At 39.2% G+C, this 26,984-nt stretch overlaps 1 long non-coding RNA gene across 9 annotated transcripts in view; it reads right to left on the bottom strand.

Annotated features, from left to right (window-relative positions):
• Nucleotides 1–26,984, bottom strand: part of LOC144310698 (uncharacterized) — a 276,452-nt gene that overhangs the window by 148,918 nt on the left and 100,550 nt on the right. For all 9 annotated transcript variants that reach the window (XR_013376366.1, XR_013376364.1, XR_013376363.1 and 6 more), the window contains 2 exons: nucleotides 8,401–8,467; nucleotides 3,710–3,756 (listed from right to left, as the gene is read on the bottom strand). This is a non-coding gene — a long non-coding RNA (uncharacterized LOC144310698). Of the gene's footprint in view, nucleotides 1–3,709; nucleotides 3,757–8,400; nucleotides 8,468–26,984 lie in introns of those variants that run through there.

A 26,984-nucleotide genomic window follows, 5' to 3' on the forward strand; every position in this document is an offset into this window, starting at 1 on the left:
ACGGGATGAGCCAGGGAGCTGCCCCGGGGCATCTGCCACCTTCATGGGGCAGCCCCCACTGGTTTGCAACCTAGCCGTGGCTCTTCCATATGTTCAGGTGCCACTGGGGTAATTTTTCCTTAGGAAAAATACATAATAAAAAGATCCAATTGTGTTTTAATCGGCCATCAGTTAATCCATAGTTACATGCTCCCAAAAGAATTATAAGATAGATAGGGTGTGAAAAGAGAAATGCAGAAATGTAAAGGATAGAGAGAGCCTTGCAAAAAGAACTGAAAGAGTAACAGAGACAGGAAAGATAGAAACTAACAGAGATATGATAACAACAATCAAAACCACTATTGCCAGTGCTGTTGCTCCCACCAGCAGTGCCATCATCATTTCTGAGTATTAACTATGGCCTCAAACCTAAGGACAGTTCTCCCTCCAGAACAGAGCTCTGGCAGCCCTCCACGCACTTTCCAGGAGCCCTGCGAAGATCACTGTGAAACTGTCAACTTGTCTGAACATGTCTCAATCATTCAACTTCCCATCTTAGTTTTTAGTTATTTTTTAATTTGTCCATCCTCCCAGTGGTCACCAAGGTCCTTGACACTAAAGCCTAAGTTCAACTATCCATCTAAGTAACAAGCCTTGGGCCTGGCCCATTTTAAGTTCTCAAATATTTACAACATGAATGAATGAGTTTTAAATGGATGATGGATGGATGGATGGATGGATGGATGGATGGATGCCAGGCACACCCTAATCTTCACACTAGCCCAATGAGTTAGTTGTTAATCTCATTTTACAAATGAGGAAAGTAGTGCCTAGAGGAACCCAAGACTATCTGATTCTTTATCCCATGAAATAGCATCATTAAAAAATGATTCATATTCTGAGAAAAAAAAGAGGAACAAAGACTAAGAGGTTGGAGAGTAAATAGATGGGAAAAGAGGAAGAGGATGAAGGAACAGTTGGGGCAGAGCTAATAGGGGGTTCTACTTGGTGCCCTCATTACAAAGGACAAGACTTTGGCTTTGTTTGAAAAATGAGTAATAAAGTATAGGGTAAGCATAAGCCAGAAATGGATGACATCATATTAGCATAGAATCAGGAGTTTAAGAGACTCCTAAATCCTATTTGGCTCTGACAGCAGGTGGACTGGGGTTGAGGATTTGCAAACTGGCCAAGGTCATCCCTGATAGTCCTAATGCAAAGTGAAAGTCAACAGAGATTTGATAAATAAACAGAAGTGCTCAGAGATTCTGGTGTCCACATTAAAAAGAGGAACATAGTGAAGCAGTTTTGCTTGAGTGAGGCTGGAACAATCTTGTTCTTAAAGACATAAGCCCCATGGACCCTACTTGCCATAATTTTCAGAGTAATATGATTTTTGACAAATTCATTAAGCAATAAGACATGACAGACTGTAAATTGCTCCACTGTTAATTTATGTCCACTATATTGTTAGGCATCGAGCCAAAGTTTGGTCCTATCTGAAAGCAAAGATATAAATTGCCGTTGTGTAACCACAATCTGGAATGCTTCGTGAGGATCAGAGAATTATCAAATACTAGAATCCTCCACACAGGAAATGAGAATTAAATTCCTTACTCAGATATTGGCTTCCACTGAGTGCCTACTTTAGAACAGCTATTTCTCTTGAGGAGAGTTTATTGGTGTCAGGAATGCAAATAGTTTGCTTTCTATAAATGATAAGCCCTATGCTAAAGGTAAGATGTCAATACTTAAGGAGCACAATAAAAGGAGTAATCAGTTCCAGAGCAGTAGGAATGAGAGGAGGGAACCAAGGAAGACTCTGGAGAAAAGTGATTTAACTGGGTTCTAAACTAAACACAGACATTCCTCAAATGGAAAATGATGAGAGTTTGCTGCAGGAAAATCTCACAGAACCATGAAGATATGGTATATTCAAGGAGCTTGAATAATTTGGTGCAACTGTAGCTCGATGTGCATGGAGGAGAATCATAAGCAGGTAACGTACATGGCAAGAGCATAATTTTGGGTCAAACTGAGAAGACTTGTACTCCATGCTAAACATCTAGAAGCTTATTGAACAGAAGGGTCTCTGCATCTTCATTGCCACTGCCACGTTCAGGCTGTTATTGTCACACTTCGAGATTGAAGAATCCAAGAATGAAGACATCAAGAATGATATCTGGATGAACCATTAGTTAAGAAGGTTATAAACCCTGAAGCTAGTACATTATTTCAATAATTGAGGCAACAAACAATAATAAAAAGAATAATGGCTAGTTTATATTGATTGCATTGTCATGGTCACTTTAAGGGAATTATTCTGCTCAGACTGGAGCACTGGGTTAGAACAACTCTCAGGAGCTTTTAGTGGAGGGCTTTTCCAAGTCTATTTTCTCATAATCCAAAAATAAGCAAACAAACAAATTTAGACATCTTCTTTTCTCTCTAAGCATCAAGGGAAAGATGAAAGGAAGACTTGGATTTGGAATTTTGAAAATACAAATCTCCATGTCATCAGCCTTATTCCCTATTTATTCAGCAGAGTCCCTTCCCTACACTCCTAGATTGAATCAACAGTTTCAACCTCATGAACTGAATTCTTCTTTCAGTTTCCCTTAAACATGTTGGGAAAACTGGACAGCTACATACAAAAATAAAACCGGACCACTTTCTTACACTAAATGCAAAAATAAACTCAAAATGGATTAAAGACTTAAATGCAAGACCTGGAGCCATAAAACTCCTAGAATAAAACATAAGCAGTAAGCTCTTCGACATCACTCTTAACAATATGTTTTTGAATATGACTCCTCATGCAAGGGAAAAAAAATAAACAAATGGGACTACATCTAACTAAAAGGTTCTTTTTTTTTAACATATATGATATGTTTTGTATGGTTTTTTATTTTTATTATTTTTAAAGACTTTATTTATTTACTCATGATAGACAGAGAGAGAGAGAGAGAGATTGGCAGAGACACAGGCAGAAGGAGAAGCAGGCTCCATGCCGGGAGCCTGACATGGGACTCAATCCTGGGACTCCAGGATCACGCCCTGGGCCAAAGGCAGGCGCTGAACCACTGAGCCACACAAGGATCCCCCAACTAAAAGGTTTTGCATAATGAAGGAATCCATCAATAAAACCAAAAGACAATTTGCTGAATTAAAGAAGATACTTGCAAATGATATAACCAAAAAGGGGTTGGTAGCCAAAATATATAAAGTACCCATACAACTCAATAACAGAACAAAAACCTGATTAGAAAATGAGCAAAGGATCTATCTGAAAAGGCATTTTTCTAAAGAAAAATACTGTATATACATCTGTATACAGTATTGAGTATATACTCAACATTACTAATCATCAGGGAAATGAAAATTAAAACCACAATGAGCTATCATCTCACACCTGTCAGAATGGCTATTATCAAAAAGATAAATAATAAGTGTTGACAAAGATGTGTACTGTTGGTAGGAATGTAAATTGATGCAGTCATCATGCAAAATAGTTCGGAGATCTCTAAAAAAATTAAGAATAAAACTAGCATACAATCCAGCAATGTCATTTCTGGGTATTTGTCTAAATAAAATGAAAACATTAATTTGAAAAGATACATGCATCCCATGTACATTGCGGCATTATTTACAATAGCCAAGTTATAAAAGCGGCAAAAACATCCATTGATGAATGGATTTTTAAAATATGAGTAAAATAGCAATTACTCACCTATTAAAAAGAATGAAATCCTGCTATAGGCAACAATATGGCTGGACCTAAGGGGTATATAATAATGAAATAAGTCAGACAGAGAAAGACAAATACTATATGATTTCACTTCTGTAAAATCTAAAACACAAGACAGACACTGAGGAGGGCACTTGATAGGATGAGCAATGGGGTGTTATACTATATGTTGGCAAATCGAATTTCAATTAAAAAAATTGAAAAAAAATTAAAAATTTAAAAAAGTAAAACAAAACAAATGGACAAACAAAACAGAAACAGATTCATAAACACATAGAACAAACTGATGGTTGTCAGAAGGGATGCGATGTGGGTATGTGTGAATTATGTGAAGAAGAGGCAAAAATTCCAGTTGTAAAATGAATAAGTCACCAATATGTAATGTACAGCATAGGAAATATAGTCAATAATGTTGAAATAATTTCATATAGTAACAGATGGTAACTAGACCTATCATGGTGATTATTTCATACATTATTTCATAATGTATAATAATACAATATCAAATAACCATCAAATAATATCAAACAACCATCTTGTACACATGAAACTAACATTTTATGTCAATTATAATTCAGATATATAGATTGATTAATTAATTAATTAATTAATTAATTTTTTAAATGAGCAAGAAATTGCAGGAGCTGCTTTCTCATGGATAGCAGTGGAACTGAAGGCTTTATAGTCTGAAAAGTACCAGGAGACCTAGGTTTTATTCCATCCTCTTACTAGCCCTACAGCCTTGAGGAAAGACACTTCACCTGTCTGGGCTACTATGGAATTCAAATGAGATCACGCATGTGAAAACATCTGGCATAGAATAGGCTCTTAAAAGATGTTTTCAAATGTGAATCTATGGTCAGTTAGTACTGATCTTGAGAAATAAGCAACAGTCATAGAAGAAATGCCCAATATGTGGGGAAAGGGGTGTAGACCCAAGGATTAAGCTCAATGAAATCATCAGCATGATCTCCTGGCATTGTGGGGTGATTTTTAGAATTTTTTCCAGTTATTTTCAGCCCCCCAGAGACTGTTTATCAGTTCCCATTCTACACTGATACTGTTGGTGAAGCTGGCATACTTTATTAGTCTTCTTCATCCTACACGCAGTGAGACAGGTCCCAGGAGATGGAGGGAATTTTTGTTTCATGTGAATTTAGCTACATGTGAAATGCACTGCATCCTTGGGGATTCCTGACATGATTTAGACGTTCTTTGCCTGCCCACTGCAGGAAGCTTTATACAGAAAAGGCATCCTGCCACCTCACTAACAAATGGAAAGCAGACGAGGTGCAGTAGAAAGAATGCTTGTCCTGGTCTCAGGAGGTCTGGGTTCAGAAACTCAGTTCTGCCAATTGGGAGACCTTGGGCAAATTAACTTTTCTGAGTTTCAATTGGCTTATGTAAATGTAAAAACACCTACTATTGGGGATTATTTCTTGACTCAAATGATATAACTTATGTGAAGGCGTTTTATAAATTGTAGAGTGCCAACAACTGTGAGTGTTATGACTCTCATCACTGCTATTTATGGTGATAGAGTGTATAGGCTTTGCTGCCAGTTAAATCGTTTAGTCCCCATGTCTCCAATACCCCTTGGCTACTGCCTCTATCATTCAGGGTCACTGCAGGAGAAATGATTCATTTCCAGATGATTCAAATGCGGAGACTCTAATGAAGCCCCTAAGTAGAAAGGTGTGCATATAGTTAAGAGAATAAATAAGGGATGGTGAGGTGCCCAGGGGCCAGCAATAGCTGGACAGTTACTCCCCACTATGGCTTAATGGGCTTACAGAAAGGTTCAGTGAGGACTGGTGCCCTGAAGGAGGAGGGGCTGCCAGAGGTAGACAGCTATTTCCGGACATAGGACATCAAAACAGGAAAGATATCTCTCTCCTTCTGCCTACCAATCTCTCATTGACTGAACCCAATCAGAAGGCAACCTGCAAGGGATCCCAAATGATGTAATTCACAGGGTCAGACTCGCAAAGACCCAGGTCTTTGTGGCCATCTGTTATTTCTCATATTCTACTCTTCACAGTGTTTTGTGCATGATATCTAAGCAGCAGCATAGCTGGGGGTTATGAGCAGGGTTCTGAGGCTATGGTTGTGTTCAAATTTGGATTCTCACTTACTAGCTATGTGATCTTAGGTAAGTGTATTTAATCTTTCAGAACTTCTGTTGTCATCTATGAAAAGGACCTTATAAAAGTGCCCATCATGAGATAGTGAGAGTATCAAATTCAGTAACACTGGTAAAACACTTTACAAGGTACATAGTACACACACCATAAACATTATTGATGCTGCTGTTTGACTTTTCACAGACTCATTTTCTAGTCCTCCCCTTGTTCCCAAACCTCTGCACTAGAAAACTTCCCCCATGATACTTCACCCTTTTGCATCTTTAACCTGTTTAATAATTCCACCATTTGTTTTTTTCTAACTGAAACCTGGATCTCCCTGATAAACTTTACTGATTTCTTTCTTTTTTATTTGATTTCTCAGCAGCGTTGCTACTGGTGACCATTCCTTTCTCCTAGGTAAGCCTTCTTCCCTTGGCTTCATGTTATTACCTCCTGGTTTTCATCCTGTTTTGATAGAGAATGTACAAAATTGAATTTATTTTCTTTTTTTTAAATAAAATAATTTTTTATTGGTGTTCAATTTACCAACATACAGAATAACACCCAGTGCTCATCCCGTCAAGGGTCCCCCCTCAGTGCCCGTCACCCACTCACCCCCACCCCCCGCCCTCCTTCCCTTCCACCACCCCTAGTTCGTTTCCCAGAGTTAGGAGTCTTTATGTTCTGTCTCCCTTTCTGATATTTCCCACACATTTCTTCTCCCTTCCCTTCTATTCCCTTTCACTATTATTTATATTCCCCAAATGAATGAGAACATACAATGTTTGTCCTTCTCCGATTGACTTACTTCACTCAGCATAATACCCTCCAGTTCCATCCACGTTGAAGCAAATGGTGGGTATTTGTCGTTTCTAATGGCTGAGTAATTTATTTTCTTTCTCACAAAACATGCCCTTACCTTAAGTAATGATACCGCCATCAACCAGTTACTTAAATCTTAAGACTTAAATGTTTCACCTCTTTCTCACTACTTTTAACCAATAAATCATGGAGCTCTATACATTAACCTCTAAAATATCTCTAGAATTCACCTACTCTTCTCCATCCCCAAGAACACCATGTTTGTGTAAATCACCACCATCTCCTGGCAGCCTGATTCCTGTAACTTCCTAAGTGGTCTCATTGCCTCTTGCCTTTCTTTCTCTACCCATTCTTCACACTGCAGTAAGGAAAAGTCATTCTAAAGAAAACACTTTCTCATATAAGCCGCCTTATTAAAAACCCCTCAGTGATTCTCCATTGCCCTTATTAGAAAGCCCTCTCTCTCGTGTCCAGTTATAGAACCTCTATGACCCAACCCCTGCCAATGATGGAATACTTACCTAGAGCCACTCCTTTCTCTCCTTTAACCCCAATCATAACAAATGACTTGCAAGCCCCCAGCACTCAAACTTTCTCTCTCCTGTGGGTGGTGCTGGCCAGGAGACCCTCTGCCCCCACTCTATGCTTGGGTAACTCTCTCTTGCCAGTTGAGTTGCCATTTTCTCCAGTAATCTTTTCTGCCCCTGAAACTGATTTAGTTGTCCCTGCTAAGTGTCCCCCATGACCTGAAAGTGCTGACACTATGAAGTAAAGGGCAGGAACACATGTGTTAAAAAAAAAAAAAAAACTGTGGGAAATAAACCATACAGAAACTGTCCACATATTGAGAAGAAAAATATTAAAATCCACAGCTAATTCTAAGTCCCACTTTGGGAGAAAGCTTTTTTTAATTGAATTTAATTATCTTTTTGAATAAAAATATGCTGCATGGCTGTAGGTACTCTTGATTGTCCTCAGGAGTACCTACAGACATTTTAGAAACTAAAATGATTTACTTAGCACTTATTGTCCACTTCCTACAGACACTGATTGCAGTAAGTGCTTTACATGCATTATTGGACAGAATTTGCACAACAACCCTATGTAGTAGATACAAACATGCTTCCCTTTCACAATGAAGTAACTTAGATTAAGATTTTTTTTTTTTTTTTTGAAACTTAGGTTAAGATTAAGACACATTTTCAAGTCCCAGAGTAATGAAGCCCAGATTCAATGCTGGTCTTTCTGATTCTAGAAACTCGGCCTTTAACTTCCATAGCAGTTGGCCTCTCATAACACTTCAAGGACCATGACATTTGGGGGTTTGAGGGTGGGGTTTTATTTCTCAAATATTAACACACAGCCCTCCTCCCCCCTCAGGATGACTAACTAAGGAAGCTGTGCATATAATGAAAAGTTGTAGAAAAGAAACCAAGTAAGTGATTACCTAATTCAGAGTTTCTCTAATAAGCTGGAGTGAAGCTCATGCCTGGGGGTGTAAGTGTAAGAAGGGCTCCCTATTTCTGACTATATCAAAGACAGCCACATGTGCAAAGCAGAACCAACCTGATGTATCCACCAAGATACTGAGAATGAAGAGGGCCAGCCTCCTGGTTTGGACCAAGCCCTCCCTGCAAGGGTGTGATGACTGCACAGGAGCAGAAATGTAAGGCAGCAAGTGGACACAGCCCTTGGATACATCTGACCAAAAATCTTCTTTCATACCGATACAGAGGGGTTTTAGAAGAGGCAGAGAGACGCTCTGGTGGTCTGAGAACAGATTGGACTTCCCCTGCAGGCAAAAGCAGAAACATGGCAAATCAGAGAGGGCCAAGTACCATTTTCAGAATCTGGTTAGAGCACTTAGACACACCCCACCACTCCAGCATTTCCCCTAAGTCCCAGTGTAAATGTAAAGTAGTTTTTAAAAAAAGAAAAGAAATATTATACAAATCACATTTCTGAGTCCTATCCAAACTATAACTTTAAAAAAATACCAATCTTTAAATATTATAATGGTTTTAGTCATTAAAATCAACTCTAAGAATAATTATTCATGTGAAAAAAAATATTATTTCTTTATGGTTTATAAGAATATTTTTTCAGTTTACATGAATGTTAGTCTTTGGGCTTGTTCAGTATACAACCTGAATGATCTCTCTAGAAACATCTTCCTGCCTACTCACACCACACTACCTCAAGTCCCCACACAACTACTGAATCAATGGACCAGAGTGATATATTATCCATTCATTCATTTTTTTATTTAGCGTTTTAAATTGATACATAATTGACATGTGACATTGTGTAAGTTTAAGGTGTACAATCTATTGATTTGATGCCTTTATATATTGCAACTTAATTATCACCTCATGTCACATAATTATCTTTTTTCCTTGTGTTGAGAATAATTAAGATCTAGTCTCTTAACAACTTTGAAGTTTATAGTACAGTATAGTTGACTATAATCACTATGCTGCACAAATTAGGTTTCCAGAACTTAGTTATCAACTATTGCAAGTTTGCACCCTTAAACATCATTTCCACAACTCTACCACCCCCAGCCCTTGGTAACCACCATTTTACTCTGTTTTTACCAGTTAAGCTTTTTGGATTCCACAGATAAGTGATAGGATACAGTATTTGCCTTCACTTGACCTATCTCACTTAGCACAATGCCTTGAAGAGCCATCCATGCTGTTGTTACTTTTGAAACAAATATTGAATGCATATTGTGTGCTAGCTCAAGGCTAGGATCTGGAGATAGGACAATGAACAAAACATATTTACTGCCACCAAAACCTCATGGGCTAGTGGGGCAAAGACACAAGGAAATAAAGGTTTACAATTCAGTGTGATAACTGTCTTGATATAGAAAAACATATCAAGCATTTTTGAACACTTTTAATAATTCCACTCATCTCGTATGGTTGTCTTTGAAGCACGTGCTTCTTAGGCATTAATTCACTCAATCCTCACATCAGCCACGTGAGGTAAGTGCTATTATTAAGCCCATTTTACAGATAAAAAAAACTAGTTCCCTAGAACTTTATCCACTTTTGTTGCTTTATCCACAAAGTGGATAAGCAATTTAATACAGATCCAGAATGTCTTCGTGATGGTACTTGGCTCTGAACCCCACAGTCAGATTCCAGAGCCCACAGAATTTAATCACTGCCCAACACTACCTGTCCAGGGGCAAACATTCAAGGAGCTGGAGGAGTAATGAAGAAGGGGATCTAATCCAGAATGGATGTCAGACACATGGCACAGATTTCCTGTCTGGGTTACAGAATTCAGTCTCTCCTCACACTGATGCTAAAGAGCACTCAGCTCTGACCTCCAATGCCTCCCCTCAAAAGCAGAGCTGTGCATCAAACTGACACAGTTGATTTTGTATCAGCCTGTCATATCATTAGTCACCTTAGGCCTTGGGAAACTGACATAGAAGCAGATGTTAGGAATATTATACGTAGTATAAATATCATAATGATGTTCAGTTGTCAAAAGCATCTACCTTCTTAATTTAAAAGAAGAGCATTTCACTTGGGAATTTCCTTAACAAAGCCAAGTTTTCAGCCAAAGGGAAGAGGTAAACGTAAACATGAGAAGCCCAAGGAAAGGCACATGGAAGTGGAAGATGAATGTTTAGTCTATGTCTAATAGTTTGCAAAGAACATGTGCAATCTGGGAAGATTCTGGGGGAAATTGCCAAAGCCAGGCAAGCTCTCTACAGAGGTATGCATGCTACATATTCAGAAAGTATTAGCCAATACTCTCTGAGCTAGGTTGCCCTTTGTTTTGCCCAAGTGGAATGGCACACAAAACAGTAGAAAGAACCCGTTATCTCATAAACACCTATTATGTGCCAGGTGCTACTCTAGGCCCTTTACATGTATCATTTAATCCTCAAAAGAGTATTACAAGGGAAACATTTTTATCTCCTTCTTGCAATCGAGCATATGAGTCTCAAAAAATATGCCCAAAATTGTGCCTGTAAGTTATGTAGTCAGAATCTTAACAGCTGACTGCCACCAAAGCCCTTTCAACTCTTACTGCTTCCCCTCCAAGACTGCTTAGGACTCCTTCATCAGACATCACTTAACCTTTACATCGGCATTCTCAAGATCCATGAAGGCAGGGACAATCATTTAATCCCAACAACCTTTGAGGAACCTAAAATATAATGGAAACTCAATACTTTTTTAAAAACATTCTTAAACGGACTTTGGTTTTTAGTGTAGTTTTAAGTTCACAGCAAAACTGAAAAGAAGGTAGAGAGATTTCACAAATACCCCTACTCCCCCACACCCATAACCTCTCTCACTACTAATGACCCACACCAGAGTGGTACAGTTGTTATAATCAGTGAAACCCCACTGACAAATGTAGGGTTTTGACAAATGCATAATGACATGTATTCACTATTATACCACTGTGTGGAATAGAAATCTTCTGTGTTTTATTTATCCCTTCCTTACCCCTAACCCTTGGTGACCAGTGATTTCTTTACTATCTCCATAGTTTTGCCTTTTTCAGAATATCATATAGTTGGAGTCATACAACATGTGGCCTTCTCAGATTTCCTTCTTTTACTTGAAAGCATGCATTTAAGCTTCTTTCATGTGTTTTCATGACTTGAGAGCTCATTTTCTCTTAGTGCTGAATAATATTCCATTGCCTGGATGTACCAGTTTATTGGTCCATTCACCTACTGAAGGACATCTTGCCAAATCCAAGTTTTGGTAATAATGAATAAAACTGCTATAAACACTTGTGTGCAGATTTTTGTGTGGACATAAATTTTCAACTCCTTTAAACACCAAGGAACATGTGTTAGGTCATGTGATCTGAGTTTATTTTTGTAAGAAACTGCCAACCTCCCAAAGTGGCTATACCATTTTGCATTCTCACCAGCAATAAATGAGAGTTCTTATTGCTCCACATCCTCTCTGGCATTTGGTGTTGGCAAAGTTTTGGACTTTGGCCATTCTTATAAGTGTGTAGTCAATAAATAATTTTTTCAAAAAATATTTTTTAAATTATGAATTAAGATGAAATAAATTTCTAAATCATTAAGAAAACTGAGTTATAAAATCTGTTATTTATATGATCACTTTTAGAGGATGAGAAGGGAAGGGAGAGCCTCCACAATCAAGTCCTGACTTAGCAATTTTATGTTACCATCCACACTATTGTGTCTGCTCCAAGCAGGCAATCTGCAGTGTGCGTGTGTGCGTGTGTGCGTGTGTGCATGTGTGTGTGTGTGTGTGTGTGTGTGCACCAGGAAAAGGGGGTGGAGGTTAGGAGAGAGATAAGAATATACTTTGGAATCTTAGTCTAAGATCCTTCTTATTGCTATGTTTTATTCTTCTCTGGCTACTGTGTCTTGTTCCCCAAATTTGAGATGCAAATATAGTTATATTTCTTTAATTATTATAATTAACTTCTATGGAGCCTGCTGTCATTATTAGAAGGAAAAACAGTACCTCACATTTATATACCCCTATTTATAAGTCTTCCAGATATTAAAACAATGTAAAGCTACAATAGTTTAGTCTGGTACACAGATAAACAGAACATCAAATTATGAAATAAACCCAAATGCATAGGGACATTTGGTTTATGAGAAGGGGCATTTCAATTTGGGGAAAACTAGATCCATGAATAAACAGAATGAGTGTGATAGGTGCAGTCAGGGGCCAGGCGGGGGGTGGGGGATGTTGGATCCCTACTTCATACCTTACTCACAAATGACTTCTAGAAGTATCAAAATGTTTAATAATTTAAAAGGAAACTATAAAAAGACCAGAAAAAAATATATGATTTATTTTAACAGTCTAGGAGTAGAGAAGCCCTTTTAAGCAATAACACAAAACCCCGAAACTAAACAAATTAATAAATTTGACCACATAAAAATATTTGTAAATGGCTAAAATAAAATAGAAGACAAATGAGATATGGGGAAAATATATCTGGAACTTCTATCACATCAAAAGGATAATTTTCCTAATACCTATAGGGTATTCAGAGAGAAATAAGAGAAAATAATTCCATTGAAAATGGTCAAATTACATGTACAAGGTTTACAAAAATATGTCTTTAAAATAAGAAGTGTTCGATCTCACTCATAATGAGAAAATATACTAAGATGTCACACTTTCTTTAAAATTGGCAAAGCTCCATAGTTTGAAAGCACTTAGATGTCGTGAGGGAAATAAGCACTCTCAGGCATTGTTGATGGGGTTGTGCATCTCTATAAATGCCACTGGAGGACACTGGGCATACTTCTCAAAAGTATACACACACACACTCTTTGACCTAGCAATTCCACTCCCTTGTATTCAATGACCAGATGTGCTTGCACAAGTGTTTATGCCTATTTTGTTGCAACACCCATCTGCATCAGGGTCGTATGGTGATGTAAAATATAGGGGCATTCTTGCAAAGGGAAACCATGTAATCATAAAAGAGGATGGGGAAATTCTTCATGTCCTTTATCTTTATGAGATACAATCATCACAAACAGGTTATGTCTTTATATTAAAAAGCCCATGATCTTGAGTGGAACAGGCAGGAACACAGTAGCCCATGATTCCATCCTTATGGCATTCAAGACCAGGAACACAGTAGCCCATGATTCCATCCTATGGCATTCAAGACAGTGATAAAAGAACAGTAATGACCTCAAGAGAAACAGAAGAGGCACAAGGGAGATGCCAGGGTGCTAGAAATACATGTCTTGGTGTGGATGATGATTATATGAGTATATATTGGAAGGCAAATTTACCAATTGTACATAAAATATCTGTACTTCACTGTGGATGTTTCATCTTCAAAAATACAAGATACAGAACAGTATGTGTAATATCCTATATTGTGCATAAAATAAAATAGAAAATATATAGGCCTCTATATGTATTTCTTTAAATTTGCATAGAATATTTCCAGAAGGCCACACAAAAAACTGAGGAGGATTTCTGGGTGACTAGGAGCAGAGGTGAGAGGGCAATAGTACCTACCTTATGCTACTTTTACATTTTGAACCATGTGAATACATTGTCTTATCACAGCATGTGTTGAATTAAAAATTTAAAAACATATCACCTAGAATTGCCTATGACCCCTTCGGGCTTACTCAGTCCTACTGACAAAGGCCAGACCAGGCTGAGAGAAAAGTAAAGGGTCTAAAGTCAGCCCGCTGCTGACTTTGACTCTCATGCCACATGAGGTCACTATTGAGACTGGACCTGTGAGATCTGACAAGACAGCAGTCCACCACCAGCCCCCTACCACTTTCCAGGGCAGCAATCATCACAATCTCTTAATTCTTAGGTTGACCAAGGTCACATACCCAGGTGCCCATTCTATTCATTCATTTAAAAATACTTACAAGTGCCCATTAGGTGCCTGGGAAAAGGGAACATGGTGGCTCATATTTCTTTCTTTTTTTTTCTTTTTTCTTTCTTTTTTTTTTTTTTTTTTTTGGTAGCTCATATTTCTAATTGAGAAAGAGAGAAAACAAGCAAATGAACAACAACAAAAATAAAATGTCAGATAGTGACAAGGGCAAGGAAGAGAAACAAGATAAGGCACAGTGATAAAGTATCAAGGGGGAAGGTGGTGAGGGAAAGTTCTGGCTGTTCTAGGTGGGTGGCTTGCAGGAGGCCTCGAAGTAAGGTTGGTTTCTGAAATCCAAATGAAACAAGCAGACAGGTATCGTGAATATCTGGTGATAGTCGAAAGCAGAGAAAAGAGCAAATGCAAAAGCCCTGATGCCAGAGCATGCCTGTCATGCCTGAGAAACATCAAGGAGGCCAGTGTGGCAGGGTCAGAGAGAACCAAACAGAATCATAAGAGGACAAGCAGAGGCCAGACCATAAAGCATACTAGCGGCTATGTAAAGACCTCGACTTTTACTCTGAGCAAGATGAGAAACCAGTGGAGGGGTCTGAGCAGAGAGAATCAAGAGATTATTCCTTGGACCTATTAAATGGAGATGTCAGGATGGATACACGAGTCTGGGAGAATGAAGCTTGATATGTAAATCTGGAAATCACTGTGTTTCTCTTTTCTCCTAGTGAGTTATTCTGGGGCCATTAGGTTCTTTGGAGTCCTTTCTTGCCAGTACACCTTAGCCAGGTCCACCCCAATCTATCCAGTCATGATCCTTCCCTTCGTAACATGTGAAGCAGGTGTTTGGGTATCTACTCTTTTATCTCAGCAGGCAAACTGATCTATCCCTGTCTAAAGAGTCCAAGTCACATGTATATGCCCACGTGCGCTCAAGTCATTACACTCTTCTGCTAAGATCATACACGCATACTCACCTTAATTTTTACATTTCTTTATTAAGGAGGGAACACTTAACTGAACCTCTCTGAACTAAAAAGTATTGTTTTGTCTACCCACATGTAACTATACAGACAGCCTACTACCATTAAAAGTTTTTAGTTAGGTTTTACTAAGACTTCCATGACATTTCTATAACCTTTCACTATCTTTTCAAAAATATTTGATTGATCGATTAATTGATTGATTGATTGAGAGTGTGTACGAGCTGGGAGAGGGACAGAGGGACAAGCAGATACCCTGCTTAGCACAGAGCCCAATGAGGGGCTCAATCCCAAGACCCTGAGATCATGACCTGAGCTGAAGGAAGACATTAGCTCACTGAGCCACCTAGGTGCACCTCTTTCACTATCTTTTGTAGATCTTTTAAAAATATTTTTTTTAATTTTTTTTAAGATTTTATTTATTTATTCATAGAGATGGAGAGAGAGAGAGAGAGAGAGAGGGAGAGAGAGAGAGGGAGAGAACACAGGCAGAGGAAGAAGCAGGCTCCATGCAGGGAGCCCGATGTGGGACTCGATCCCCGGTCTCCAGGATCATGCCCTGGGCTGCAGGCGGCGCTAAACCGCTGAGCCACCAGGGCTGCCCTAATTAATTTATTTTTAAGTAATCTCTACACCCAATGTGGAGCTCAAACTCACAATCCTAAGATCAAGAGTCACATGCTCTACCAACTGAGCCAGCCAGGTGCCCCTCTTTTGTAGCTCTCTTAAACATTTTCCCGTCTTTATCTATTCCTCCCCTACTAACATCTGAATTATCCATCTGCTCCTGTTTTAAATAGATGTGCTTCCAACCTTTAAGATCCTAAAATCAAGGCTCTGCCTTCTTACTTACTAGCTGAATTACACTTTATTTCTATAGGCCTCAGTTTCTTTATAATGAATTCCTCTGTCTCTAAAAGTAGAGTGATTTATATTTTTGTGGTTTTTTTTTTATAGTTTTCAACTTAAATTGATAATGATGAAGATGGTGATACCTATCTGGTGATGCCATAGTGTACTAGGGGCTTTTCATGCTCTTTGCAGGGCAAGAAGGAAAAAGTTGGCGAGTGAAGATGAGAAGCGTGGATATTATTCCCAGCATGCATGTTGTAGAAAGAATGTATGTATTATCCTTATTATTATTATTATTATTATTAATTAGGTTAAATTGGCCATTAATTAACTAGCTGTGTGACCTTGAGGAAACTTACCTAAACTCTCTGAGATACTGATTGCTAATCTGTGAAACATAGGCAATATTAATTATATTTATGGGATTGTTATAAGGAATATTTAAGTGTGATGAGAATAAACCCTAGTACTACATCTCATATCTTCACAGTGATGCAAAACACTCCATAAACTTAGGTTATATTATCCCCATCTCCATCAGGGAGGAATGTCAGCTAGAGCAGGCCAGGTGGAAGATCCAGGGAGAAAGTGAGCACCAAGTGAAGGCAAACTAGGAATTCAGATACAGAGCCTTAGGGAGTTTTCAAGTGTTCAGAAAGTAAGCAGAAGAAGGTAAGTGTAACAGAGATTCAGACATGTAATAGCAATATTTCATCCAGATCAAACTAGAGACAAGCATGTATTGCATTTGCTTGTACCAGGAAAGTGATAGAACATACTCATCATGAGGTTGAATTTTGTCCGAGGCAGGCATAGGTTTCAATCCTGACTCTGGAACATAATGGCTATGGAACCTCTGTTTCCCCAACTGCAATTCTTCATCCACAAGGAAAAAGATAAGAAATGGAATTTGGTCTCTGAAGACTCACCCCAGACCTCAGTGACAGCTTCATGGTTGCATCATAAGAGGTATCTTGAAAGGCAGAGCACCATGGAGAGGACCTGAGAGACCTGGCTTGAATTCTAGCTTAGATATTTATTAAGTGACCTCAGACAAGTGTCTAATCTTGAGTCTGAGCTTCCTCTGCTATTAATTGCAGGCAATGATTTATTTTTTTTAAGATTTCATTTATTTACTTGATAGAAGAAAGAGAGCATGAGTAGGGGTGGGGGGAGGGTCAGAGGGAGAAGCAGAAGCAGATTTCCCATGGAGCAGTAAGCCCAATGTAGGGCTCGATCCCAGGACCCTGAGATCACAACCTGAACTGAAGACGGATGTTCAACCGACTGAGCCACCCAGGTGCCCCAGTAATTTCTAACTGAGATAACATAAGCAAAACACTATTACAATGACTGGCACGTGTTATGTGCTCAAAAAATGGTGACCACTATTGTTTATGTTTGCTCTTTACCAAGCACTGTGCTATCTGTGGAGGACACAACATGGAGAACACATTTCATATTACCTAACATGACACCCTTCAACTATTTAAAGACAAACAAGTACAACGTTTCTCTATCCCATGTCTGCCCCAGTATTTTCTTCTCCAGTTTCTTCACTATTGCTCTCATGACAAGATTTCCATACCATCCTCTCCTTCCTGGCCTTTGCCAGATGAGCTCTGTTTATCAATGCGCCTTCAGAATACAACACCCACAAGGAGACAACAGCTGGCCACAATGCGATCCACCTGGAATATCATGAGGGACACTTGGGTGGCTCAGTGGTTGAGCATCTGCCTTCAGCTGAGGGTGTGATCCCGGAGTCCCAGAACGAGTCCCACATTAGGCTCCCCATAGGGAGCCTGCTTCTCCCTCTGCTTATGCCTCTGCCTCCCTGTGTGTGTTTCTCATGAATAAATAAATAAAATCTTAAAAAAAAAAAAAAAGCCTGGAATATCATGAGATAAGGATTTTGCTTTGGCCTTAACCCTATACTTAATTGATCCAGGCAACATTTTTATTAGTTTCTTTATTCCTGCAACAGTCACAAAAGAAACAACAGAGTCCCCTGAATTCATTGGTACATAGCCCAAGAAAGTATTCAGTTGTCTTAAGCAAGCTTAAAAGTAAAGAAGCAAAGATCTTGTATGAGACCCAAAGTAGAATCTTGGAGCAGGAAAAGCCCATTACACCTTTTTATTCTTTAAGCAGCCAGGATGGCTTTACTTCAGTATCAACAAGAAGATGGATATTTCAGGCTGGGGGTGGGGGTAGCATTAACATAGAATACAAATACTTAACCACAAAGAAATATGCTTTGAAAATATTTTAAAGGGGTAAACTCCCTAGTAAAGTTGAGAAGATCTCTATTAATTTCAAATATCTTTTTTAGAGCTCATAAATCCTCCCAGAGTAACAGAGAGTAGTGAGAGATTTATTCCCTCCTACAAAGGCAGAGCCTTTACCAATGCCTCCAGGTAACCTAGGGTCATTAAAAGGAGCAGCTTTAAGACAGTCAACAGGTAGTTGCCACAACCTCATAATTTAAGCAACCCCTTTTTAAATCAAAAAAAAAAAGTCCTAAAATATAGATCATATTCTCTGAACATTCATAGTGACCATTTTCTACTCTTTGATTTATGTGCCTAGGCCTGAGTGTCAGAGGCCTGAGAAATCACAGCTGGATTAAAGAGATGAGTTTAGCATGAAAGTCGCATTTTGTTTTATAAAAGAAGCTCAAGCATCAGGGTTTGAATGGCTCGGCACCTCTTTAATCAAACCAGGGCTGCTCAGTCCAGGGCTTTGTAAGTGAGCTAATTAGTAATGTGCCAGAGACTTACCTGGTTAATCAAATGATTAATCACTCAGTAGACTTCATTCCTCTTGTTTCCTGGCTGTCTTTGGCTCTTCTATTTGGTTTTTTGTATTTTTTTTGAAATTAGCATTTTAATAGCTGGCAGTCACCATTCAGGGTAAAAAAAATGGTATTGTCCCATTTTAACCACTTTTTGTACAAATAAAAATGAGACAGAGGAGATTTTTTTTTCTAGAATTAAAGAATAGTCCTCAACTATGGCTTGACCAAAAAAAAAAAAATGTTAAGCCATTTCTGAGGAAATTTGGTGTTTGGGCAGAAGAGGATTTGAAGTGCTATGAAAAATTAGAGCATCCTTTCACATGTACAATCTTGGTCGGAGAAAAGGTTTCTGAAAAAAAATCATATGACTGTAAACTAGCTGACTAGATTTCCACGTTTCTTCCTTTTATTTATTTACTTAGTTTATATTTAAAGTAACTTTAAAGGGAGAAGCAAGCCAGCCATTTTTGGAAAATTCTAACATGGATAATAAAAATGTACATTTCATAGTTTTGTTGAACAATTCATCAGTTAACTTTAAATACACCTTTAAATCCTCCAAGCTTTAGAACAAGACATATTTAAAAGGAGAATAAATATACCCCCTTAACCAAAATGTTCCAGCTTTGATCTTTGCCAGATTAATAATACTCTTATTAAAGTTTAGATATCTAAACACTGTTAAGAAGCTCAATTATCTTTTTAAAATATAATAATTGTCTAATTGCAATTCAATATCTTAAAATAACTGTCAGTCATAAAAACATGTAAATAGCTGAGAAGTAAAATAAACTCATCAGATACCAGCAATTCCCTCATTACGTCACTGCAATCACCCATAACAACCTGCCCTCTCGCTCTGTCTATATGACCCACTGGCCTACCTTTCATAGGTCTCCACTAGGCACCATAGGAAAGCATTCTCTGATGGCCCCAATGGCATTTTTTTTAAAATCTTAAGAAAAGCTTTTATTTTTTATTTTTTAATATATTTTTTATTGGAGTTCAATTTGCCAACATATAGTATATCACCCAGTACTCATCCCATCAAGTACCCAATGGCATTATAAATGAAGGACAATATGACAGTTATAAATTTATTTTCAATAATTCTTGTGTTTAGACTTCCATGTAAATTTTCTTCCATTGCTACACATGTAAAATTCTTATGTGTACTACACAGAAGGTGATCAAATATTTTGCTTTTCTAAAGGCCAGTGTAGGTAGGTCTTGAAGGTAGATGTGAGTGACCCAAAGGGTAAATAGGCTTCCATCTGATAAGGCTGATGATTCTCAGCCCTTCAAGAAACAGCAACCTTTCTACATGAAATTTTTCAACCTACATGACTGATCATCTCTTCATAGACCCTGATCTTTTGTCAGAGTGAACTAGTTTCTGTTGAGAGAGGGTCAAGTATTTCAGGAGTATAGGTATGTGAGAGGCATGTATTTGTGTGTGTATGTATGTGTGTGTTGGGGTCAAGGGAGAACGGAGGGTTGACAAACATTACTAGATGTACTAAAAAGCAAAGAGAAGTTTTAAAGAAGGGAGTATTGTTATTACTTAAGGCAAAATGGAGAAAACATGGGAGAGTGAGAATCCTACTAGAGGAACCAGGTTTCATCCATTGTCTCTTTATTAATCACTATCCCAGAATGGTCAGATCTTCTAGACCCGTATGATAAAAGCAGAAATTAGTTTTGAGACAAAAGTGTGATTATCAAGAAGACTCATAAGAGGAAGGATTCTTCAACAAATGACTCTAAGTTAAAGGATTCTTTGATAACTGGAAAGCAGAGTCATCAAAAAAGAATTCAAGACAATGACTAAGTTTGCACCTTATTTCCCAGACAGTCCATCCAAATAGAGGATATTGGGGAAGAAATACTTCCATTTCCTGGACAGGATATACTCCATGGTCAGGTGCAGCCCTAGAAATATTGAGAATTCCATCAAGTTTTTGGCTGCCTCTTCTTCAGTCTTACCCATCTCCTCTCAGTTATCAACCAGCCTCCAAAATGATCTTCCTAAAACACAGTCTGACATCAGTTCTCATGATCAATCGTGTTGCCTTTGACTGGCTCTTAGATTTTCCAGCATCTTCCCCTACTGCCCTCCACATCTTGTTGCCATCATTTCATTTCTTCACCCACACTTCCAGCTCTGTTACATTTACTTGAGCATCCAAAAGTTTTGTGACATTTTGCATCCATTGGACTAACACTAACCACCAGCAAGAGATCTCTTTCAGGTAATTTCTGGAATTCCACAGGCAAATCTCACTCCTGAAGAAGTGCTACACCTGACACTAGGCACAACAGTGCTAGCTCTATGCCCCCCAGTTAATTCCAAGACCAATGTTCCTGGCTGTTCTATCTTTGTTCTGACAAGCCCCACCTTCAGTGACTTAGATTTCAATGTGCCAAAGCAACAGCACAATTTTATGGTCAAATGGAGGAGAATATTTACATTCCTTTTGTGTAAATCTCCAGGAATGAGGAGGCAGGGAGGGGTTATCAAGATGTATATCTTTTGGGATCCCTGGGTGGCTCAGCGGTTTATTGGGCCTGGGGCATGATCCTGGAGTCCCCTGATCGAGTTCCACATTGGGCTCCCAGCACGGAGCCTGCTTCTCCCTCTGCCTGTATCTCTGCCTATCTGTGTGTGTGTGTGTGTGTGTCTCTTATGAATAAATAAATAAAAAGTCTTTAAAAAAAAAAAGATGTATATCTTTTATCCCAAAGTTTGCAGAGATAATTTAAGCAGTTATTTCTGTTTTTACATATGGCAACATTGTGTTCCCAAGAGCCAGACTTCAAAAGAGCCTAAGGAAAGCTAGGAGACAAACCCAAATGGCAAATACTGTACTATATTCAGAGCTACTGCTCCCTGGCCTCTGAAGGTAAAGCTTGTTATTGTACCAAAATCTCTAGGTAGGATTCCTTCTCACTAGAGGATAAGGTCTGAGGTCCCTCTAGTGCTTCTCCAGACACGCTGAGATGTGACTGTCTGGGTCCCACAAGTGGAAATGTCATGATTTCTTTCATAGGAGGATTCTCAGTAGCCCCCAAAACAGAGTTCCACCAGGCCTGAATCTGCAGTTTTCCAGACACCCCCAGACATGCCTGGATCTGTGAACAGACATGGCCCACACTCAAGCTGAGACCCAACTCCACCTCAATTTGTGGGTTGGGTGGAAGAAAAAAAAGTATCTGTGAAAAAGGAGGTATTTGAGCCATGTTTTGAAGGAAGGAATAGGATTTATGCAAACACTGTAGCAAATGACCCACAAAGAAGAAGCATGACAGAGAAAACAGAATGATTACAGAGGCTAAATTCCAAAATAACCCATTTTAATCAAATTTTGTTAAGATGTTCAGAGAAGGTCATACTAACATTCCTTAAGATCATACTGACTCATGGTAACAACTCAATAAATATTGTTGAATGAATGAATACGTGAGCGAGTGAATTATTTCATTTTCTTTAAACAAATTAAATTTGGCTCTGGGATCCTACTTGGTAGGGGCAGGGAAGATTCAATTTCAGTCACTTTTGAGGGGGGATTTCCTTCCCTTTTTAAGGTTTTCAAAACAATCTCAGATGTTTAGATGGTATTCACAAAATGAGGGATTATTCCATGGTGTTCATCATCCTCATGTCCATTCTGTAAATGATGCTACTTGGCCAACTGTCCTTGGCCATCTAGCAGATAACGGCCTTTCTGGTGGCTTAGAGATGCTCCACAGCAGGCCTCTCCACTCAACATAGCCCCAGCCGCAGACCCAGTGCCTGCTCCAAACGTGTCAGTGTTGGCAGCCAGCCTTCACAGTCCTCTCACAGACAACTCCCCATATTTGATGCCTCTTATGCATTGGTCATGGATCTCTGCCATTCACAGAAACACCCCAAACTAACTCACCTGGTCTCAGACACAAGGGAAATCCATCCTTCCACTTCTGGATTAACCCTTTCTATCCCTTCAATCACAGCTCAAGCCTCTCTCCACAAAGTTATAAACCAAAATAGAATCATGAGTGTTTTCCTGCAGAGGCTTCACAACTTGTTTTTTAACCCTGACACATAAAAATGAACAATCCTGTAGACAAGGAACCCAAGCTCAGAGCCCAGAAATTTGGCTCTTACATTAAGGGAGGGGGAGAAAACCTCTTGTCCTTTCAAGTCTGGCTAGTAGCCAGAACAAAACCCAAAATACTGTTGCAGCATAGTACTTGCCCCCACCTTCTCACTGATTCCTGTGATACTGTGGATTAGAGTGTCTAGAAAGAACTCTGAATTGGAGTCAGAAGACTCTACCATACTGGACCCACTTCAGCTCATCATGCATGGCTCCATTTTCTCTTGTGTAAAAGTTGTCACATTGACCCCTTAAAACCATCATGGAGATCAAATTTAAAAAAGAATTGTATAAACGCTGAGAGCCAGACAAAGAGTGCTTGCTCATGTGGACAATGCCAAGAGTCAGCAGAAACGTACATTAGCTATTCCTGTTCCCCTGTGACTCTGAAAAGAAATCCTCAGAGTTTCAGTGACCCCTCTGGCCTCAGAACAGGTGCCCCATCTCCTCCTGGGCTAGTTCTGCTGTTTCATTATCTTGAAGGTAGTATGGGCCCTCGTGGCAACCCACAAGAAATGCCAGGCAGAAAAGTGATCCCTGGGCCATGGCAGGGCAGGAAAGCAGATCTATCACCTGCTCAGTGTTTGCTGTGGGGCCTGAGGCCTGAAAGACAGCTTTGTTCAGTCACCAGGTGAGCTGCAAGAGGAAGGTGCTTCTCCAGCCACCGCCACCAAGACTCGCACAAAGCCCTCATTCAGAGGCCAGACCTGGCCATGCCCTCCGATGCTGCTTCTGACTTACTGGGTTGCCTGTACAGAGATCATTTCCCTGCCCATGCCCCCTCCCCCTACTGCTGACCCTGCCACTGCACAATGCCACTCGAAGGGCATGGGTAGAATATTACATTCCAGAGAGAAAAGGCAATGCTCGGGCTGAAAAGACCAGGCTGTGGTGGAAGACACTCCCCTTCCACCACAGAGCTCCCTGTGTCCCTACAGACAATAGGCCTCTGTGCAGCTCCATCTCCTAATGCAAGGACTGCTTACATGTTTTCAGCTTTGGAAACCTCAAACTGCTCAATCCCTAGGAATGGCTGTACAAGGAAGCATCTGTCTAGGAGGGAAGGGGAGAAGAAGAGGTGAGATACTCTCCTTCAAAATAATCTCCCAGCCAGGTTTATCTATTCCCATGAGCAATGCCAGGTTTTTGCCAGTTCGTTCTTCCATTCATTTAAATAGTCAAAATCTATAGATCATCTACTGTGTTCTAGGCACCTTGTTAGGCATCACTAGTAAGAGAACTTATGAGACATGCCTAGCCCTAGAGTGAAAAATTAAATATGACTGCCCTGCCCTTAAGCAAATGGTGTCCAAGTGTCTGAAAAAGCATTTTGTGAATTGATTTTGTGTTGGGCATCTTTTTTTCCCACTCCATGCAGCACCTGACCTTTGCTCTGCATTCTGTTCTGGCTCCTGGATCCCTTCTGATTTATCATTGCATAAAAATGAGAGTCAAAATGTTGGGTTTCTCAGGCACTCTCTTACTGGTATGAATGTAAAACAGTATAACCCCTTTGGAGGACAATTTGTCAGTATCAGAACTGCATATATATTCACCTTTCAATCTAGCAATAGCACTTCGAGGAATTCACCCTGAGTACACACCTCAAATAATATGAAACTACATACACATAAGATTAATCGGTGCAGCATCATTTTTATATGTAAAACATTAGAAACTATCTAGATGTTCAAGCAAGGGAGACTGGTTGAATAAACCATAGTATTACACGGTGTAGTACCAGGCTGCTGTAGAAAAGGATGGTGATCTCTATACACTGGCATGGAGTGATTTCCAGGATATTGTTAAATAACAAAACCAAAATGCAAAATAACATATATAGTAAGCATTTACATAAAATAAAAGGGGATATGAAGGAATAATGAGAACATACAAGTTCCCTGGGATGCCTGGGTGGCTCAGTGGTTGAGCATCTGTCTTGGCTCAGGTCATGATCCTGGAGTCCTGGGATCAAGTCCCACATCCGGCTCCTGGGAGCCTGCTTCTCCCTCTGCCTGTGTCTCTGCCTCTCTCTGTGTATCTCTCATGAATACATAAATAAAATCTTTAAAAAAAATACAAGTCCCCATTTATCTTTATCAATAAAAAGAATAAACCAAGAGACAAGTTAGTTACTGATAGATATGAGGAAAGAGGGAGAAAGGAAGGTGAAGGAGTAACTATCCTCTGGATATAGCTTTTTATAAAATTTTGACTTCTGGACTCTTTAATGAAGGTAAGAAAAATCTATAAAAGATATTATTGGGTCAAATGACAAAGTAGGAATAAGGACTGTAGAGTATATCAAAGTATTATATCAGTGTTTACTGGAGCTGATAACCACCTTGTGGTTATGTAAGAGAATATCATTGTTCAGAGCAAATAGGAAAAGGTAAAGTCTATATATATATAGCTTTTGGAATATATAAGCCTTGGAACCTCATTCCAAACAGTTCAGAAAAAAGTTTGTGTGTATGTGTGTGTGCATATATATAGATCTGTGTAGGTCTTCATGTCTATTTGTGTCTATGTGTGTATGTGTTTCTGTATATTTGTGTTTTTGTGTGTCTCTGTACATGTATGTGTATGTCTGTATTTGTGTCTTTGTGTGTGTACATGTATGGAAAGGAAAAAGAAAGGAAATGATCAAGGAAATGGAACAGAGTGCTAACAATAGGAGAAATCTGGATAAAGAACATATGGCTACCATTGATTGTATTCTTATTCTTGTGAATTTTCTTCATGTTTGAGATTATTTACCATTTAAAAATGTTTATATGTTGCATTGGGTTTCCAGTGACTATATTTTAGACAAGGAACATGAACCTCATTGCTTCAAACTATGTTGCTGCTCCAGGGTTATCGGCACTTATAAAATGCAGCAGCCTCTTGGCCAACCAATGTGTTTCTCATGAAGTCATTCTGTCAAGATTCTGACGGGAGGGGGCACCTGGGTGGCTCAGCTGGCTAAGAGTCTGACTCCTGATTTCAGCTCTGGTCATGGGACCAAGCCCCATGCATGGAGCCCCGTGTTGGGCTCCTCACTCAGTGAGGGGTCTGCTTGAGATTATTTCTCTCCCCTTTCCTCTTCCCCTTCCCCACTAGAGCTCTCTGTCTCTCTCTAAACAAATAAAATCTTAAAAAAAAAAAAAAGGTTACAGAAGGGAAGGCGGGTGGGGGAATGGGGCAACTGGGTGACAGGCAGCAAGGAGGGCACATGATGAGATGAAAACTGGGTGTTTTACTGTATGTTGACAAACTGAATTTTAATAAAAAAAGTTTTTTTTAAAAAGATAAGGTAAGGATGCATCCTGGGTGAATTCTTCATTGCACTGGGTGGAAGGCAAAGGTCAAGGGAGCTAAAAAGTCCTTGATCAGACTAGGGCAGCTTAGAATCTGAGTCATCTTAGTCATTTGGAATAAGAATAGTTACCACATTATGCATCAGGATTATGCCAACAACTTTATGCTTATTATCTCATTTAACCCTCACAATGGCTTTGAGAGGAGAGCAATAATGACCTTGAGAAGGATGCTGAGATATAGGGGGTTTAACCTGGACTGGAATTCAGATGGTCTTGTTGCAGAGCCTGTGCTATTTAACTGCTATGATGTCACATCTGCCACAAAGGTAGAGAGACCAGGCCCAGCTGGCAAATCTTAACATTCTCCTGGTCTTGGTTCAGAGGCTACACCCTCTTTAAAGCCTTCCTTGAGCCTCATGGAGGCACTGATACTGCTTTTCCTATTCTCCCACCTTCCTTGGGTACATACCACCCCAAAAAGCCGGTAAACTGTGGTCGTATTGTGTTTGCATGTCTGTTTTACTTTCTGTACCTTGACTTCCTTGAGAACAGAAAAACTGTCTTTCCTTCTTTTCAGTGCCAGCACCGATCATAGGGCCTAGTCCATGACAGATATTTGTTAAATGCCATGGAAATTGTATTACATTTTGTTAAGTACTTACTGAGCCTTTAAAACAGCTCTGTAGTGCTCACATTTTATTCATACAGAAATTGAAGCTTAAAGTTGAACCTTGAGTCAACAGCTTGATAAGTTTTCCTGCAAAGGCTAATATCTTAAATCTCATTAATAGAAGAATCATACATAGAAAGAGAAAATGGATGACTTAGTCTATGCCAGCTAATCAGGCCAGATAAAGGAACATAAACTAGCTTCTAC

This window comes from Canis aureus, chromosome 3 (assembly GCF_053574225.1).
Source record: "Canis aureus isolate CA01 chromosome 3, VMU_Caureus_v.1.0, whole genome shotgun sequence".
NCBI lineage: Eukaryota > Metazoa > Chordata > Mammalia > Carnivora > Canidae > Canis > Canis aureus.